The sequence below is a fragment of the Microtus ochrogaster genome, linkage group LG5 (genome assembly GCF_000317375.1).
Source record: "Microtus ochrogaster isolate Prairie Vole_2 linkage group LG5, MicOch1.0, whole genome shotgun sequence".
NCBI lineage: Eukaryota > Metazoa > Chordata > Mammalia > Rodentia > Cricetidae > Microtus > Microtus ochrogaster.
Genome location: NC_022031.1, coordinates 39,152,533 through 39,169,077, shown reverse-complemented (window position 1 = coordinate 39,169,077; position 16,545 = coordinate 39,152,533).

The following is a 16,545-nucleotide window of genomic DNA, read 5'->3' as shown; positions in this document are numbered from 1 at the left end:
AAAAAAAAAAAAAAAAAAAAAAAAAAAAAAAAAAAAAAAAAAAAGCAGGGAAGAGAATTCTGCGGTGCCCCGCTCCTGGAGTCTTGACATTTTTATGGGTACATAGGCCAAGAGAAGTATGTTTCTTTTTTACTGTTTCCGGCCTAAAAAGAAATAAACAACCCCCCACCATGTGTGTTTTATTTTTTTAGTTATAGTTACTTAAAATGTGTGTAGATTAAAGGCCAAGTTGTGGGTTCCTTGGATGGAGCTCAGGTTACCAGGCTTGGTGGCAAGCATCTTTACCCAGGGTTTTAATATACGTCTTGGAAGTTTTGCTTTCTTAAAAAGTAACTACATAAAACACTTTTTTTCTTGTTTTACTGACTAGGGACAGAAGGCACTTGCTAGGCAAGACCTCTACCACTGAACTCCATCCCCAGGCTTTCTAAAGCCATTTTAAGTATGGAATGTAAGAAATTTAGAAGGGTGGCCAGGTGACTTGGAGGGTAAAGGTGTCGATTGTTAGGCCCGATGACCTGAGCTGGCTACTAAAGTATGATCATAATAGCACACACAACACAGTACACACAAGAGAAATGTCAAAACAAAAATTTAAAAAAAGGTAGGAAGAAAAGCTTGGGGAAAGTTAATTTCCATCTGTAATGCCGGCACTCTGGATGCAGAAGCAGGAGTGCACTGGGCAGTCTTATGTCAGCTTGACTCAAGCTAGAGGTGTGTGAAAGGAGGGGGGGATCAGTTGAGAAAAATGTCTTCATAAGATCCTGCTGTCAGGCGTTTTCCTAATTAGTGATCAATGAGGGTGGGGGGGGCCCATTGTGGGTAAGCAGCACCAACATCCCCCCTCGTGGCCTCTGCACAGGATCCTGTCCTGTTTGAATTCCTGTTCTGACTTTATTCAGTGATGAACAGCGATATGCAAGTGTAAGCCAAATAGACTCTTTGCTCCCCAAGTTGCTTTTTGGTCATGGTGTTTTATTGCAGCAACAGAAACCTCAATACGACAAGGAGGAACACATAAGTTTGAGGCCAGCTTGGTCTACGTAGCAAATGGCAGGGCAGATGACGGCTTAAAAAAAACTATAAAGAACAGAAAGGCAATGATATATGAAGTATTTCCCTTGTTGATCTTTCGAATGCCACTGTGAAACTAGCAGGGACTGCCAGGAAGGGTCCCAGGAAAACAACTTTTGGTTTTGTGCTGGCTAGTTTTCTGACAACTGACACAAGCTAGAGTTATCTGATGGTTGAAAATGCCCATGAATGACTCTGTAAGATTTTCCTGTAGGAAGCCTGGTGCTGGTGGCACACCCCTTTAATCCCAGCACTCGGAAGGCAGAGGCAGGCAGATTTCTGTGAGTTCGAGGGCAGCCTGGTTCTACCTTTCAAACTCTATTTCTTTCTCATGCTCTTAAGAAAACAAACAGGAGGGCTGGAGAGATGGCTCAGAGGTTAAGAGCATTGCCTGCTCTTCCAAAGGTCCTGAGTTCAATTCCCAGCAACCACATGGTGGCTCACAACCATCTGTAATGGGGTCTGGTGCCCTCTTCTGGCCTGCAGGCATACACGTAGACAGAATATTGTATACATAATAAATAAATATTAAAAAAAAAGAAAACAAACAGGAAAAAAAGATAAAACAAAGTGAACAGACTAACAAAAAGAAACTAGGAAAGAGCACAAGAAACACACACAGAGAGAAAAATCCCATAAAAACTCAAAATGGGAAACCGTAATGTATAAGCAAAAGGCCAGTAAGGATTTTTTTAAAAGCCCAAACAAAGTAATATGAGACAAAAAAAATCTCCAAAGATAGTTTTGAATTTGTTTTGTGCTGGCCAACTGCTGCTGGGCATGGGACCTGCCTGAAGGTGGATGTATCCCCAGTGAGATTTCTTGGAGAAACTGATTTTTCCTTTCCAAGTGGTTGTCAGTTGGAGATAGTTTCTGTTGGGGATGAAAGCTCATGCCTATTTCCCCATCTCAGGGCTGGGACCCATCTGCTGGATGTCTGCACACATATCCAGACTGCCTCAGACCTTCTGAGTTTGTATTGTGTCAGTCCTGTTGGGTCTAGAAGACACTTTTCTTGGTATCACCCATCTTCTCTGGTCCCTAGAATCTCTGTGCCTCCTCTTCCTCAGAGTTTCCTGGGGGACCTGAGCCCTGAGGTGGGATTTGATGGGGACATTCCGATTAGGACTGAGTATTCAAAGGTCTCTCGTTCTCTGCACATTGTCCAGCTATGCGTCTCTGTATTAGTCCCCATCCACCGCAGGAGAAAGCTTCTCTGATGATGGAGTAAGACACTGATGTATGCGTATGGCCGAGTGTTCTTAGAACACTTCTATTGCTATGTTATTTTAGTAGAACAGTAGTATTTGGTTTTCCCCTAGGTGTATGGCCTATCTAGTCTCAGGTTCTTGGCCACCTAAACAGTGTCAAGCATGAGTTCCATCTCATGGAGTGGGCCTTAAATCTAATCAGTTGGTGGTTGGTTACTCCAAAAACATCTGCGCCACTATTGCACCAATGTATGGTGCAGTCAGGTCACCATTGTAGATAGAACGGTTTGTAGCTGGGTCAGAGTTTACCTTTCTTCTCTGGTAGGGTGCATACTATGTTCCAGTACAATGAATACTATTTGAAGAAGCTTCTACTGTAGTAGGTTTCCATGTGACCCTCAAATGACCTTAGCGTTTGCTGTCCCTCCCTGTATTTCCTCTCTTACTTCTTTTCCCACTGCTCCATTTAATTCTGTTCCAGTCTTCTCCTCCCTGCTTCTCTCTATATATTCTATTTTCCCTTTCTTTGGGGGAGGGGGAAGTCCTTCCCTTCCTGTGGTTCCCTACTATATACTTAACTTCTGTGCTTTTTCATATTGGGAGGCAGATCTCTTTGAGTGCGAGTCCAATCTGATCTCCAAGAGCGAGTTCCAGGACAGGCTCCAAAGCTACAGAGAAACCCTGTCTCGAAAAACAAAAAACACAACAACAACAACAAAAAGCTAACATCCACATATATTTAAAAAAAAATACATACCTGTTTTAGTTACTCTTCTATCGGTGTGAAGAGACACCACAGAGGCAAGTCTTACAGAAAAGAAAGCATTTCCCTGGGGGCTTGCTTACAGCTTCAGAGGGTCATTATTATCATGGCAGGGAAGAGGCAGTAGCTGAGAGCTTTATATCCTGACCCACAGACATCAGACAGCAAGCTGGTGAGAGGGGAGAGAGAGAAAGAGAGAGACTAGGCTTGGCATGGGCTTCCGAAACCTCGAAGCCAACCGCTAGTTATACACTTCCTTCAACAAGGCCACACTTTCTAATCCTTCCCAAACAACTCATCCCCTGGGGACTAACGTGCAAATATACGAGCCTACAGGACAATTCTCATTCAAACTATCACAATTCCATATTTGACTTTTGACATCTGCGTTACCTCACTCAGGATGACTTTTTTTTCCTAGTTCTATTCATTTGCCTGACAGTTTCATGATTTCGGTTTTGTTTTGTTTTTTTCCAAGACAGGGTTTCTCTGTGGCTTTGGAGCCTGTCCTGGAACTAGCTCTGTAGACCAGGCTGGTCTCAAACTCACAGAGATCCGCCTGCCTCTGCCTCCCGAGTGCTGGGATTAAAGGCGTGCGCCACCATGGCCAGGCATGATTTCGTTTTTTAACAACTGGATAATCTTCCACATTTTCCTGACCCATTCCTCTGTTGATGGGCATCAAGGCTGTTTCCAGTTTCTGCCCGTTATGAATAGAGCAGTAATGAGCAGGGCTGTGCAAGCGTCTCTACAGTAGTAGGATAGGGAGTTCTTTGTGTGATGCCCAAGAGTGGTACAGTTGGGTCCTGAGGACAATCTAGTACTGGTTTCCTCGGGCACCGTCACGCTGATTTCCATAGTGATTGGACAAGTTTGGTACAAATGGATGGGGTGGTCCACATCCTCACTAGTGTGGGCTTTCTGTTTCATTGGTCTTTGTCATTCTTACTGGCGTTAGATGGAATCTCAAAGTAACTTTGATTGGCATTTCCCTGATGACGAAGGCAGAAATTTCTTTAATTTTAAAGAAATTAAAGATATCATTTATGTTTCATCTCTTGAGAACTCTATTTCTCTATTTAGTTCTGTACCCCAGTTTTAATTGTGTTGTTTTCTTTATGCCCAGGGTTTTTGTTTTTTTGTTTTGTTTTGTCTTGTTTTGTTTGAGTTCTTTTATATTATAAATATTAGCCTTCTATCAGATGTTAGTTGACAAAGATCTTTTTCTGTTCCCTAGTCTGCTTTTATGCCCAAAAGACAGTGTTCTTTGCTATACAGAAACTTTTCAGTTTCATGAGGTCCCATTTGTTAATTACAGACCTTATTGCCTGTGCTAATGATGTTCTGTTCAGAAAGTCCTTTCCTGTATCAGTAACTTCAAGGTTTCTCACCACTTTCTTGTCCGTCAGGTTTGGAGTATCAGGTTTATGTTGAGGTCTTTGATGCATTCGGACTTAAGCTTTGTGGAGGGTGATAAGCATGTATCTATTTGCATTCTTCTACTTACAAACATCCACTTTGACCAGTACCATTTGTTGAAGATGCAATCTTTTCACCAGTGTCATTTCTGGCTTCTTAATAAAAAATCAGATGAGTTTGCGTCTGGGTCTTCCGTGTCACTGATCCATGTGTCCGTGTTTTGGCCAACACCATACTGTTTTTCTTCTATAGCTCTGGAGGAAATCTTGAGAATGGGGATGGCGACACCTCCAGCCATTCTTTGATCATTCAGGATTGTTTTTAACTATTCTGTTTTTTAATTTTTTCATATGAAGCTGAAAATTGCCCTTTCAAGATCTGTGATGAACTCTATTGGAATTTTGATGAGGATTGTATTAAATCTGTAGATTGCTTTTGATAGGATGGCCATTTTCACTATGTTAATTCCACCAGTCCATGAGCATGGGAGATCTTTCCAGCTTCTGATATCTTCTTCAGATTCTTTCTTGTCTTAAAGATTTTATTTTACAAGTCTTTCACTTGCTTGGCTAGAGTTGCCCCAAGATATTTTTTTAAGTTATTGTGAAAGATTTTGTTTATCTGATTTCTTTTTTTGGTCTGTTTGACTTTTGTTAGCAGGAAGGCTATTGGTTTTTGCATGCTAATTTTGGATTCTTCTGCTTTGCTGAAAGTATTTCTCAGCTGTAGAAGTTTTCTGGTGGAACTTTGAGCATCAATTGTAAAGACACTTTTCTTATTTCTTATTACTTTTCCTAAAGATACTTTTCTTATTTGTATCCTCTCTATCTCCTGCAGTTGTCTTATTGCTCGAACTAAGACTTCAAATACTATGTTGCCTAGGCATGGAGAGAGTGGACACCTTGTCTTGTTGATTTTGGCTATGGGCATGCTGTAAATCACCTGTCTGATGTGGAGGTAGGGCCCTTGTATCCCTAGGCTTCCCAGGACTTTTATCAGGAAGGGGCGTTGGATATTTTCAACAACAAAACTTGGCAGATTCAGCCACATGGTTCTGGCCTTAGAGTCAAGAAAGGGGTTATGGAATTGTAACAGGGTCCCAAGTCTTAGTAGACCCACAGACCTGAGCACACCTGACTCCATGATGGAAGTACCATTCAGGCTGTAAACCTCAGCAAATAGCCAGCCCCGCCTGCCAAAACTAAAACAAAGCCCTAATTTATCAAAGTGCATAGTCCCAGGAAAGTCTCTAAGTGTACTAACCTGCTTTTTGTCTTCTGTAGTTCCACCCTTGGCTAACTGTTCCTGTTAACTGAAGTATGTCAACATACATGGTTTTTTTTTTTTTTTTTTTTTTTGCTTTTTCGAGACAGGGTTTCTCTGTGGTTTTGGAGCCTGTCCTGGAACTAGCTCTTGTAGACCAGGCTGGTCTCGAACTCACAGAGATCCGCCTGCCTCTGCCTCCCGAGTGCTGGGATTAAAGGCGTGCGCCACCACCGCCCGGCAACATACATGGTTTTAATGCCAAAAGCTCACCCCAAGAAAGTCTTGGGGCTGTACTGGGATCCCAAATACCCGGAGTGGTCACCAGCTGGCTAATAAAGACTTTCAATTGGCTTCTTTTGTCACCTAATTGGCCCCAGACATTAGCAGCAGAATGCTATAAAAGTTAGGAACATTTAAAGATATACATAGTTCCCGGTTAAACACTCAAGAGGTGTTTAACAACAGAGAAGTGGTTCAGACAAGGCCTTTTGCATAAATTGAAAGCCACCATCACCTTCTCTGATATAAGACAAGTTAGAGAAGGTGATAGTGGCATTTCAATTTGAAAGACCCTCAGAGAGTGTCTTTCAGTCTGGGGAGACCCTTCCCAAGGAACAGCGATCACTTGTGCGGATGCAAACAGCAAGAGGTTTATTCAGATACACAGGTACCTGGGGCAACAAAGTCTCTCAGAGGACTTGTGTGCCACAAGGCTGGGGTAGCGGGTTTTTATAGGGTAAAGGGAGCAGAAGCGTGGTTACAGAAGCGAGATGCATAGTTACAGGGTTTTCATTGGTCAGTTTGAATATGGCCGAGTTCAAGTCAGGACAAGGTCCCTGGTTCCCAAGAATTCAGATATGGGCTGCCTTGGCTCTTGTCTAGGGCAGACAGGGTGTCTCTCTCGGTATTCACCGTTCCTCCCCTGGTCCAGCCACAGGTGTCTCTATCTCGTTTTGGCAGCTTCTAAACTGCCCTTTGCTAAAACCCTGAATATTCAGTACAAGCCTTGCAAAATGGTGTTACCGGTGCTAAGTTGTTTAACAAGCTGGGCGGGGGGGGGGCATCTTTCATCTGGTGCTAAGCTGCTTAGCAAGCTGGACGGGGGTCTTTCAAATTGTATTTTAATAAATACACCTTTAATCCCAGTAGCCACATTAGTTTGCCATAGACACCGGAAAGTACATGCCTTTAATCCCAGTGGTGCATACCTTTAATCCCAGCCTTGGAGGGGATTATAAAACAGGAGGAAACAGCTCTCCAAACATGGTCTCATTCTGAGATTCCTGGAGGCAGGATTGCCATTTGGACTGAGGTGGAGCAGAGATAGAGGAGGAAAGAAGACAGAGTCAGGCAGGCTCTGTGTAGCTACCAAAGTAGAAAGATGTCAGAATTTACCCATAAACTACAGCCTTGTGGTGATACACACATTTATAGAAATGGGTTAATCTCAGACATAAGAGCTAGCTAGAAATATGCCTGAGCCATCAGCCAAAGAGTGTTGTAATTAATACAATTTCTGTGTGATTATTTGGGTCTGGGAGGCTGGAAAATGAAAAAACAGTCACTGCTTACACCCAGCAAAATTTTGGTGTGTCGTTTAATGACAGATGAAAATCTCCTAGCTGAAATTCTGTCCCCAGTGAAATTACCTGTCGCGAGTGAGAAGGAAACATGGAACACACAACAAACCTGCTTAGGAGTTTATTGGGGGAGGAGGTATACAGGCCTGATGAGGTCAGTGTGGAGAGAGAGAGACAGAGAGAGAGACAGAGACAGACAGAGACAGAGAGAAAGATGTTACAAGGAAAGCAGAGCCCCTTGTTCCATCCTGCCGGCTGGATACACCTGAAATAATCACACAGAAATTGTATTAATTAAATTACTGCCTGGCCATTAGCTATAGCCTGTTATTGGCTAACTCTCACATATTAGTTTAATCCATCTCCATTAATGTATATCGCCACTTGACTGTGGCTTACCAGCATGAGTCTAACCAGTATCCGTCTTGGGAAGGAGAATCATGGTGTCTGCCTGTCTCTGCTTTCTTCCTCCCAGAATTCTGTTCTGTCTTCCCCGCCTACCTGAGTTCCACCCTATCAAAAGGCCAAGGCAGTTTCTTTAGTAACCAATGAAAGCAACACAAATACAGAAGGACCTCCTACATCAGAGAGAGAGCTGAAGATGGCACATCCGGCTTTTAAGGGCTGCCTAGTGCATGTGAGCGGTGTGTGTGTGACATGGTTGCATCATACACAGATGATGGAGCTCAGGCATGTGCATGCAAGTGCTCACACAGCTGCCTCATACATAGGTGATGCAACCATGCCACAAGTGGATCACGCCTGAGGTCCTGGAACACGGAAGTGTCAGCCATATTGTGTCTGAATCATAATCTTCCACCCTTTTGTTTATTATAAAAATTTTGGGAGTTTGGGGTCTTTAATATGTGGGAATGGGGCGTCATAAGGTCTCTCGTGACTGATTTTTGCTGATTTTGTGCGCATTGGAGAGTTGAGATGCTTGACCACGTCGTAGGGTGGCTGATTACTTTTGTGTGTGTGTGTGTGTTTTTTTCGTCTGTGGAACTGGCTGGCTAGCAGCTTGGACATTACAAGATACTGGAGGGCTGGAGAGATGGCTCAGAGACTGAGAGCACTGACTGCTCTTCCAAAGGTCCTGAGTTCAATTCCTAGCAACCACATGGTGGCTTACAGCCATCTGTAATGAGATCTGGTGCCCTCTTCTGGCTAGCAAGCATAAAGACAGACAGAACACTGTATACATAATAAATAAATTTTTTTTAAAAAAAGATACTGGGGCCAGGCAGTGGTGGCGCACACCTTTAATCCCAGCACTCGGGAGGCAGAGGCAGGCGGATCTCTGTGAGTTCGAGGCCAGCCTGGTCTACAAGAGCTAGTGCCAGGACAGGCTCCAAACCTATGGAGAAGCCCTGTCTCAAAAAACTAAAAAATAAATAAATAAATAAATAAATAAATAAATAAATAAATAAAAGATACTGGAAAGGCAGAAAATTATGTCTGGAAAACTTTTAGATCCTAGTGATTAAGGGAGGAAAGTCCCAAGATGGAAGATCGAGGGTTGTTTTCTGGGGGGGGGGGTGGAGGAGGGAATTTTCCAGGGGTTCCCGAGACCAGGAATGATAATGGAAGAATTAAATGATACTTATTCTGGATGAGTCTGGTCCATTTAGATAGGTCCAATTGGCTCCCTGGAGCTTATGAAAAAATGTTTGAAAAGAAATAAATTTTAGACATATTAAAAGCTTACGATTACGATGGTATAGTGTTGGAATAGAAGATAGTGGGGAGGAGGGAGGAAAAGAAGGGGGAATTATTAGAAAGGGGAATTATTAGACCCCTCAATGTTTTGCCTGAAGCAAATCTTAAGGTATTTGTTCTCTTTAGCATCATGGTATTACCTTAACATCCAGGAGACACTGTTGCAGTCAGTGATAAACTTGTTTTGTTAACATCTGTTTTGTGAATTTTTGGAGTCTGGGGCTGTGAATGTCCCCAAACTTGTTACTGTTTCTTACCACCTGGACTTTTGGCAATCCTTGTACCTCTGGCTCTGTGTTTAATGATGGTCCCTGTAATAACAGCTGAGTGGTTAACTGGAAATGTAAGTATGACATTGGAGATATAGAAAAGTTGGTAAAGCAGCTAAGAGGAAGAGGAAGAGGGAGAGTATATGGAGTTTTTGGCACAGGAGAGTTGAGTATCGTGATGAAACTTTTATTTTCTGTAACTGGGGGAAAAGTGGTTGATCTTGGTATCCTCTGGAACTGAAGGGAACAGGGCCATGTTTGAGTTACTGTATATGACAGGGTATCTTGAGCTGGAAGAGCAAAAGGTTTAAGGTGTTTAGCATTAGAGGGGTTTTGGGTGTCTCAGACTTGGGGGTTCACCTGAGAGACTGATAAGAGGAAAAAAATACATTGGAAGCCGGGCGGTGGTGGCGCACGCCTTTAATCCTAGCACTCGGGAGGCAGAGGTAGGCGGATCTCTGTGAGTTCGAGACCAGCCTGGTCTACAAGAGCTAGTTCCAGGACAGGCTCCAAAGCCACAGAGGAAACCCTGTCTCGAAAAACTAAAAAAAAAAAAAAAAAAAAAAAACAAAAAAAAAACATGGAGCTGGGAGGTTGGGAGACTAGGAGGAGGAGGAGGGGAGCTGCTGGCGAGTCTGGGGTAAGGTGAATGGAAGGAACAAATGAAATGGAAGCTCCTACTTTTGCTAAAAAATCTCTTCCCATAAGAGGTACCGAGCAGGTTGGCATGACTAAAAATGAATAAGTGAGATAAATACCCCCAAAACACAGTTAAGTGTTGGGGTCAGCTGAGGTAGATAAGGCTGTCCCCCTACCCAACAACAGGGAAACTAGAAAAAGAGGTAGGACCCCAGAATTTCCTCAGTACCGAGTATGTGGCTCCAGAAGAGAAAGGCCATCTTGATACCATGATGTTTACCCATGGCTCCCTGTTACAGATGATGCTTGCAGTTAGATCAAAGGAGCCCAGGCGGCCTCACTCGTCCATGACCAGACCTAGAAGGTCAACCTGGGAATTATCTGGGTTTGATGTCTCCATGAGCATGAGGATAATCGACTGCCCAACGTCCTTCCCTATGGCACCTTAGACAAGGTCTCGTAGGACCAAAATGAGGATTAGGGCATGCTCTGGCCCAGTGACCAGTTCTACCACATTTGAAAAACAGGCCTGGTGGTTCTCAAGCTCTGGGGGGCCAAGGGAGCATCACGGACAGCACGGATCAGGCGGTCTGTTGCCTAGGCTGGTTGGAGATCTGTGGCTAGCACGTGACAGTGGTAATTGAGGGCTTTGTCATTCCTCACATGGTACACCTTAAAAGCTAACTCTAAGACTTCTACCTTTGGGGTCAACGGGCCTTTCTCCAAACGTCTAAGTTTAGCCTTAATGTCAGGGTAGCACTGAGAAAAAAAAAGTCATGAGTAACTGTCTGCCTTCTGTGGTTTCTGGATCTAAGTTAGTATATTGTAACAGGGCTTTAGTGAGGTATTCGAAAAATGCAGAAGGATTTTCCTTTGTATCTTAAATGACCTCTGAGAGATTATTATAGTTTACTGGTTTGAGGGCAGCCTTACGGAGACCTGCCAGGAGGCAAGTCAAAAACTGCTACCTAAAATTCCACTTGGGGGTGCTGGAAAGATGGCTTAGTTGGGAAAACTGGCTGTTGTCCTAGAGGACCTGAGTTCAATTCCCAGAACCCACATGGCAGCTCACAACTGTTTGTAACTCCAAGATCTGACACCCTTACATAGACATACATCCACACCAATAAAATAAAATAAAAATAAATAAATTATTTAAAAAATTCCACCTGGGGTGTTATAATTCCGGTGTGCTTGGGGACTGCCTTTGCCCCCCCCCCCCGGGGGTGGTTGTTGCATGTGTTTGGTGAACCTCATATGCCTATAGTCTGGCCTGCTCCCAAACTCACCTGTGCTCTTCAGGAAGTAGGTTATTAGATAGGATCATATAGATACCATGAAAGGTGAGATTATAAGAAGGGGCAGGAGTAGATGCCCGCTGAGGTGGAAAAGGCAGGGGTTCATTGGCTGGGTACAGAACAGAAGCGTAGGGTTTTTCCAATTCAGATGGCATAGCCAGGAACATGTGAGCAGGTGAACAACTTGCAAGGACAGAGGGCTTAGGCTTAGAGCTTAGACAGTAAAAGGTTTGGATGTAAGGAAACTCCTTCCATTTGCCTGTGTGCTGACAGTAGTTAGAAAGCTCCCATAGTATATCGGGATCAAAGGTATCATTAGGCAGCCACTCTCAATTGTTACCTAAATTGTATTGGGGCCATTTTTTTGAACAAAGATGGACAAGTGTGGGATCTGTAAGTAGGGCTTTAAGGCCTGGGGTTTAAGGCCTCTAAAAGGCATCCCAGGGGGGAGGCTGGACTGATGGTCCTGGATGGCTTGCTACCATAGCTGAAACCTTGGAAACCTGCAAAAACATCAACACCACAAGGCTTATAGGGGGACGTCTCCCCTCTATAGGTGGGGTGTTAAAGCCTGACTGCCTCCAGTCTGGAAGACTAGGAAGCCAGAGAGGCTAGAGATCAAGCGGTCTCTCACAGTGGGGACCACTAACAAGTGGTCCAAAAGAAGAGAAAAAAGAAAAAGAAAAATCCAAGTCACAAAACCAATAAAATTACCTGGTGTGAGTGAGAAGGAAACACAGAACACACAACAAACACACATAGGATTTTGTTGGGGTGTGTGTACAGGCCTGGTGAGGTCAGTGTGCAAAGAGAGAGAGAGAGAGAGAGAGAGAGAGAGAGAGAGAGAAGAGAGAGAGAGAGAGAGAGAGAGTAAGGGCTGCTTGGCGCATGCATGCAGGGGGATGATGTGATTATGTCATACGCAGATGACAGAGCTCATGCATGCACAAAGGGTTCACACAGCTGTGTCATACATAGGTGCTGCAACTATGCTGCACGTGGGTCACACCTGAGGGCTTGTCTGCACATACATGGCCCTGGAACGGGACGTGTCCATCATATTGTGGCTGAATCAACACCCAGTTAAAAGATGTAGTTGGATTATCTCTCGGATTGACAACAAAGATTCCCAGATTTGGGCAGAAACCGTCCCCACAGGACTGGCGTAATTCCAAATTCCTATAATTGCTCAATTAATCAGTTCAACTACCCACGTAGATTAAACAATACCTAATAAACCTAGAAACAAAGAGAAAACTGCAGCTCATATTGCCTGGGTTGGAGAGACAGGCATCCTGGTGTTTTCCAGTCACTGTAGAATACATTCTCCTGCCTGTGAAGAAACCTGGGACCTTGATTCTCATGAGTCTGAATTTTTCAGAGAAGCAGGTGTACATTGTCTTCGACCTGAAAGATGATTATTCATCCTTACATTGGCAGCGGTGAGTCAACTCATCTTTGCTTCTGAATGGACAAGAATGAAGGTTACAGTGGGCAACTTACATGGATCAGGTTGCCCCAAAGATTTAAAAATTCTCCAACCTCATTTGATGAGATACTAAATGCTTCCCTCCTGCCCTTCTGGCAGACATTTCCTGGAAAAACAGATTATAAAAGGGCCACTGAGGAACTGATGCAAGAGTTACAGACCTTGAGCTACAGAATGTCAGCTAAAAAAGCCCAACTTTGGGGCTGGAGAGATGGCTCAGCGGTTAAGATCACTGCCTGCCCTTCCAAAGGTCCTGAGTTCAATTCCCAGAAACCACATGGTGGCTCACAACCATCTGTAATGAGATCGGGTGCCCTCTTCTGGCCTGTAGGTATACATGGAGGCAGAATACTGAAAATACTGTACACATGATAAATAAGTTTAAATTTCTTTTTTTAAAAAAGCCCAACTTTGTAAATCAGAGGCTTCCTATCTTGGCTACAAGCTGAGGGGAGGCAAAAGGAGCCTGTTCCATAGTAGGGTTGCTGCCATCCTCCAGATCCCAACTCTAAAGACTAAGACACAGGTGGACTGTTGCTAGGTGTAGCTAGGCATTGCTGCCTCTGAATATCAGAGTCTGTGGAAATAGAAGGGCTCTCACCAGCACAAAGTGGGGCTGCAGCATGGAGCCCCTAATCTGGACTGAGACTGAACAAAAGGTGTTTGTGGCTTCAGTTCCAGCTCCAGCACCTCCAGATGTCTCTAAACCTTTTCATCTGTTTGTCCAGGAAGCAAACGACATTGCAAAGGGGGTTTTAACCCAAGCTTTGGGCCCATGGAATTGTCCTGTGACATACCCATCCAAATGATTGGATCCAGTAGCCACAGAACAGCCCTCCTGTCTAAGAGATGTGACAACTACGGCTAGTCTGATGAAAAACAAACAAAGCAAACAAAGACAATCAAGTTAACTCTGGGTCAAGATCATACACTCACAGCACCCCACGTCACTGAGGCCCTCCTCCAAGAAATACCAGAACGCCAGGCGTCTAATGACTGTGTGTCCCAGAGTCTAGCAAAGAGTAGATTGATCGCCCTACTTTGCTTTGCTTTAGGCACCCTGAGCCCCCTATAGGGAGGGATTTACCCCCTATGGAATGATGTTTGGAAGAGCTCCCCCTGCTTCCCAGGCTCAGAGTGCAGCAGTTGGCAGACCTCTCTAACCGTTCCTTTCTCAAGTCAGCACAGGCCCTCCAGACCTCCATACGGGCTATTCACTGGACAATCTGAGAGACCCAGCTATACACCGACTATCTGAGAGACTGGCTGACTTCTGAGTCCACCACCAGTTTCTGCTGGTTTGATCCACTGAGACCATCTGGGTCAAGCAGGTAGCTGAAGGAGCGTCAGAACTGACCTGGAAAGGTTCTCTCCGCTTCTATGGCAGTGAAGGAAGCTAGCATTGCACCATGGATCCACCACACCCAGGTCTAGAAAGCAGAAGCCACACACACTGCTGCCAAATGGACTTTCTCCCAGAGTATGAACCGGCTAAAATTAAAGTTTCACCAGGCTCCAGGCCCTTCTACTCCCTACCCCTCTACCTCCTCCTGGGTCTTATGCTTGGTATGAAAACAGGGTCATGGTCCACTACCCACCACCCTCAGGCCTGGACCTGGGACCGGAGGCAGACAGAGGAGGTGTTAGCTAGTGTGACTACAGACCAGCAACCCATATTCATCTTGACCTTTGCTCTCTGATGCCTGTTGTGTCTGTATTGGAAAGAGTAAAGGTCTGGGGGTCTATCTTTTGAAGTGGAATGCAGAGTTTACAATTCCATGAGTGCCCTACAGCTGGGCCCCCCTAGTTCCTGGACACAAGAGTTTCCAATGCAAAAATTGAAGCTTCCTGGAAATTTTCTTTTAGAAAGATTCTGGCCTTTGGGAAACAGGGGGAACTTGGGGAATCACATTCCATGCCACATGAAGAAACCCTGGGGATAGGGTTAATCATTCCCAGCTGGCAACTGGCCCAGATTGCTGGTTATGCTGAGACACTCAGCCCCTGGACTATATAGGAACAGGCGCTTGGACGGCTTCTCGCGAGATAAAGGAAATTATGTATGGCTTTGAGAGAAGCCTGTTCTATGTTAATCAATCATTGATAATTAAAAAGTTCTCATCATGATTGGGAAAAACCTCCATTTTAGCTGTGCATGGTGTTACCTGAAATCCCAGAGCTTGGGAGGTAGACGCAGAAGGTCAAGAGTTCAAGGCCAGCGTGAAGTGTGTGAGACTTATAGAAAACAGATTGTATAGATACATATAATGCATAATACATGTATTATGTAGCGTGTATGTTATTACATTTTTTAAAACAATGGAAGTTTTTAAAAAATATTTATTTATTATTTATTATGTATACAATAGTCTATCTGTGTGTATGCCTGCAGGCCAGAAGAGGGCACCAGACCTCATTACAGATGGTTGTGAGCCACCATGTGGTTGCTGGGAATTGAACTCAGGACCTTTGGAAGTGCAGGCAATGCTCTTAACCACTGAGCCATCTCTCTAGCCCTGTGTTATTACATTTTAAATAAAATGTAGTATCGCATTCCTATAATTCCAGCTCAGAGGAGGCTGAGGTAAGGTGATCAGGAATTCCAGGCCAGCGCTGGATTATATAGCAGGGCTCTTTCTGGGGGGAAGTCCTTTCTAGACTTTCCAGATGCCCGAGACGTTGAAGGCAGAAAGCATTCATTGAGTGAGAGCTGACGTTGGGACTTGAGAAGCTGACCTAGGAACAGTAGAAGCTGACCTATGCCGGTTTCCCTCACTATGATTATTTAAGAGGGGAGCATTCGTTTGTGTTCACGGTTTCAGAGGTTTCAATGACTCCACAGTTGTTTGACTCAGTGTTTTCTGTCCCATGCATGGTGAGGCTGAACATCATGGCTGTGGGCAGGTAGTGGAGCAGAGTGGCTCACCTCAGACTAGGCAGAAAGCCTAAGAGGAAAGGGCTAAAAACAACACACACAGCTGGGTGGTGGTGGTGCAAGCCTTTAACCCCAGCACTTGGGAGGCAGAAGCAGGAAATCTCTGTGAGTTCCAGGACACATAGAAACCCTGTCTCAAAAAAGCAAAACAAAACAACAACATACACCCTTTAAGGCTTGTCTTCAGTGATCTGTTCCCCCGCCCCCAAAGGCCCTGATCCCTGTTTCCACTAACAATGCCACCATATTGTGAATCCATCAACAAATTAACCCACCGGGAAGGCCAGAGCCCCATGATTCGATCCATCCGCTGCAGATCCCGCCTTCAATTCATCAGGTTTTGATTAGACTTCATATTCAAGTGTTGATGGGAGCTCTGGTGTGGGCCCGAAGGAGGCAGTAGAGAGGAGGAAGGGGCCGGCATATCAGGAAAGAACCTGGCCTGAGAGAAGAGTGGACCTCCTCTGGACCTTTCCTCCTCAGTATTTTCCAGGGCCCAGCCCAGAAGGCTGCAGTGTCTCCTGGTGGATCTAGAATGAGTGACCATGACAGAGCATGGTTTCAGCCAAAAGAAGGGCAGTAAGAAATTGATATAAATCACCATTAGGTGTTACTGGTGATGGATGGGTAGAGCGGGATGGTAAGGACAGTGGTGAGCAAGCACCTAGAAGACGAGAAGACGGGAGGGTGGTTGTGTTTAGCTTAGAAGCCCTGATGCAGGCGGTGATGGTGCACACCCTTAATCCCAGCACTCTGGAGGCAGAGGCAGAGGCAGGCAGAGCTCTGAGTTTGAGGCTAGCCTGGTCTACAGAGCACGTTTCAGTACAGCCAGAGTTAAACAGAGAAATCTGTCTTTAAAAAAACAAACAAACAAATGCTCTGA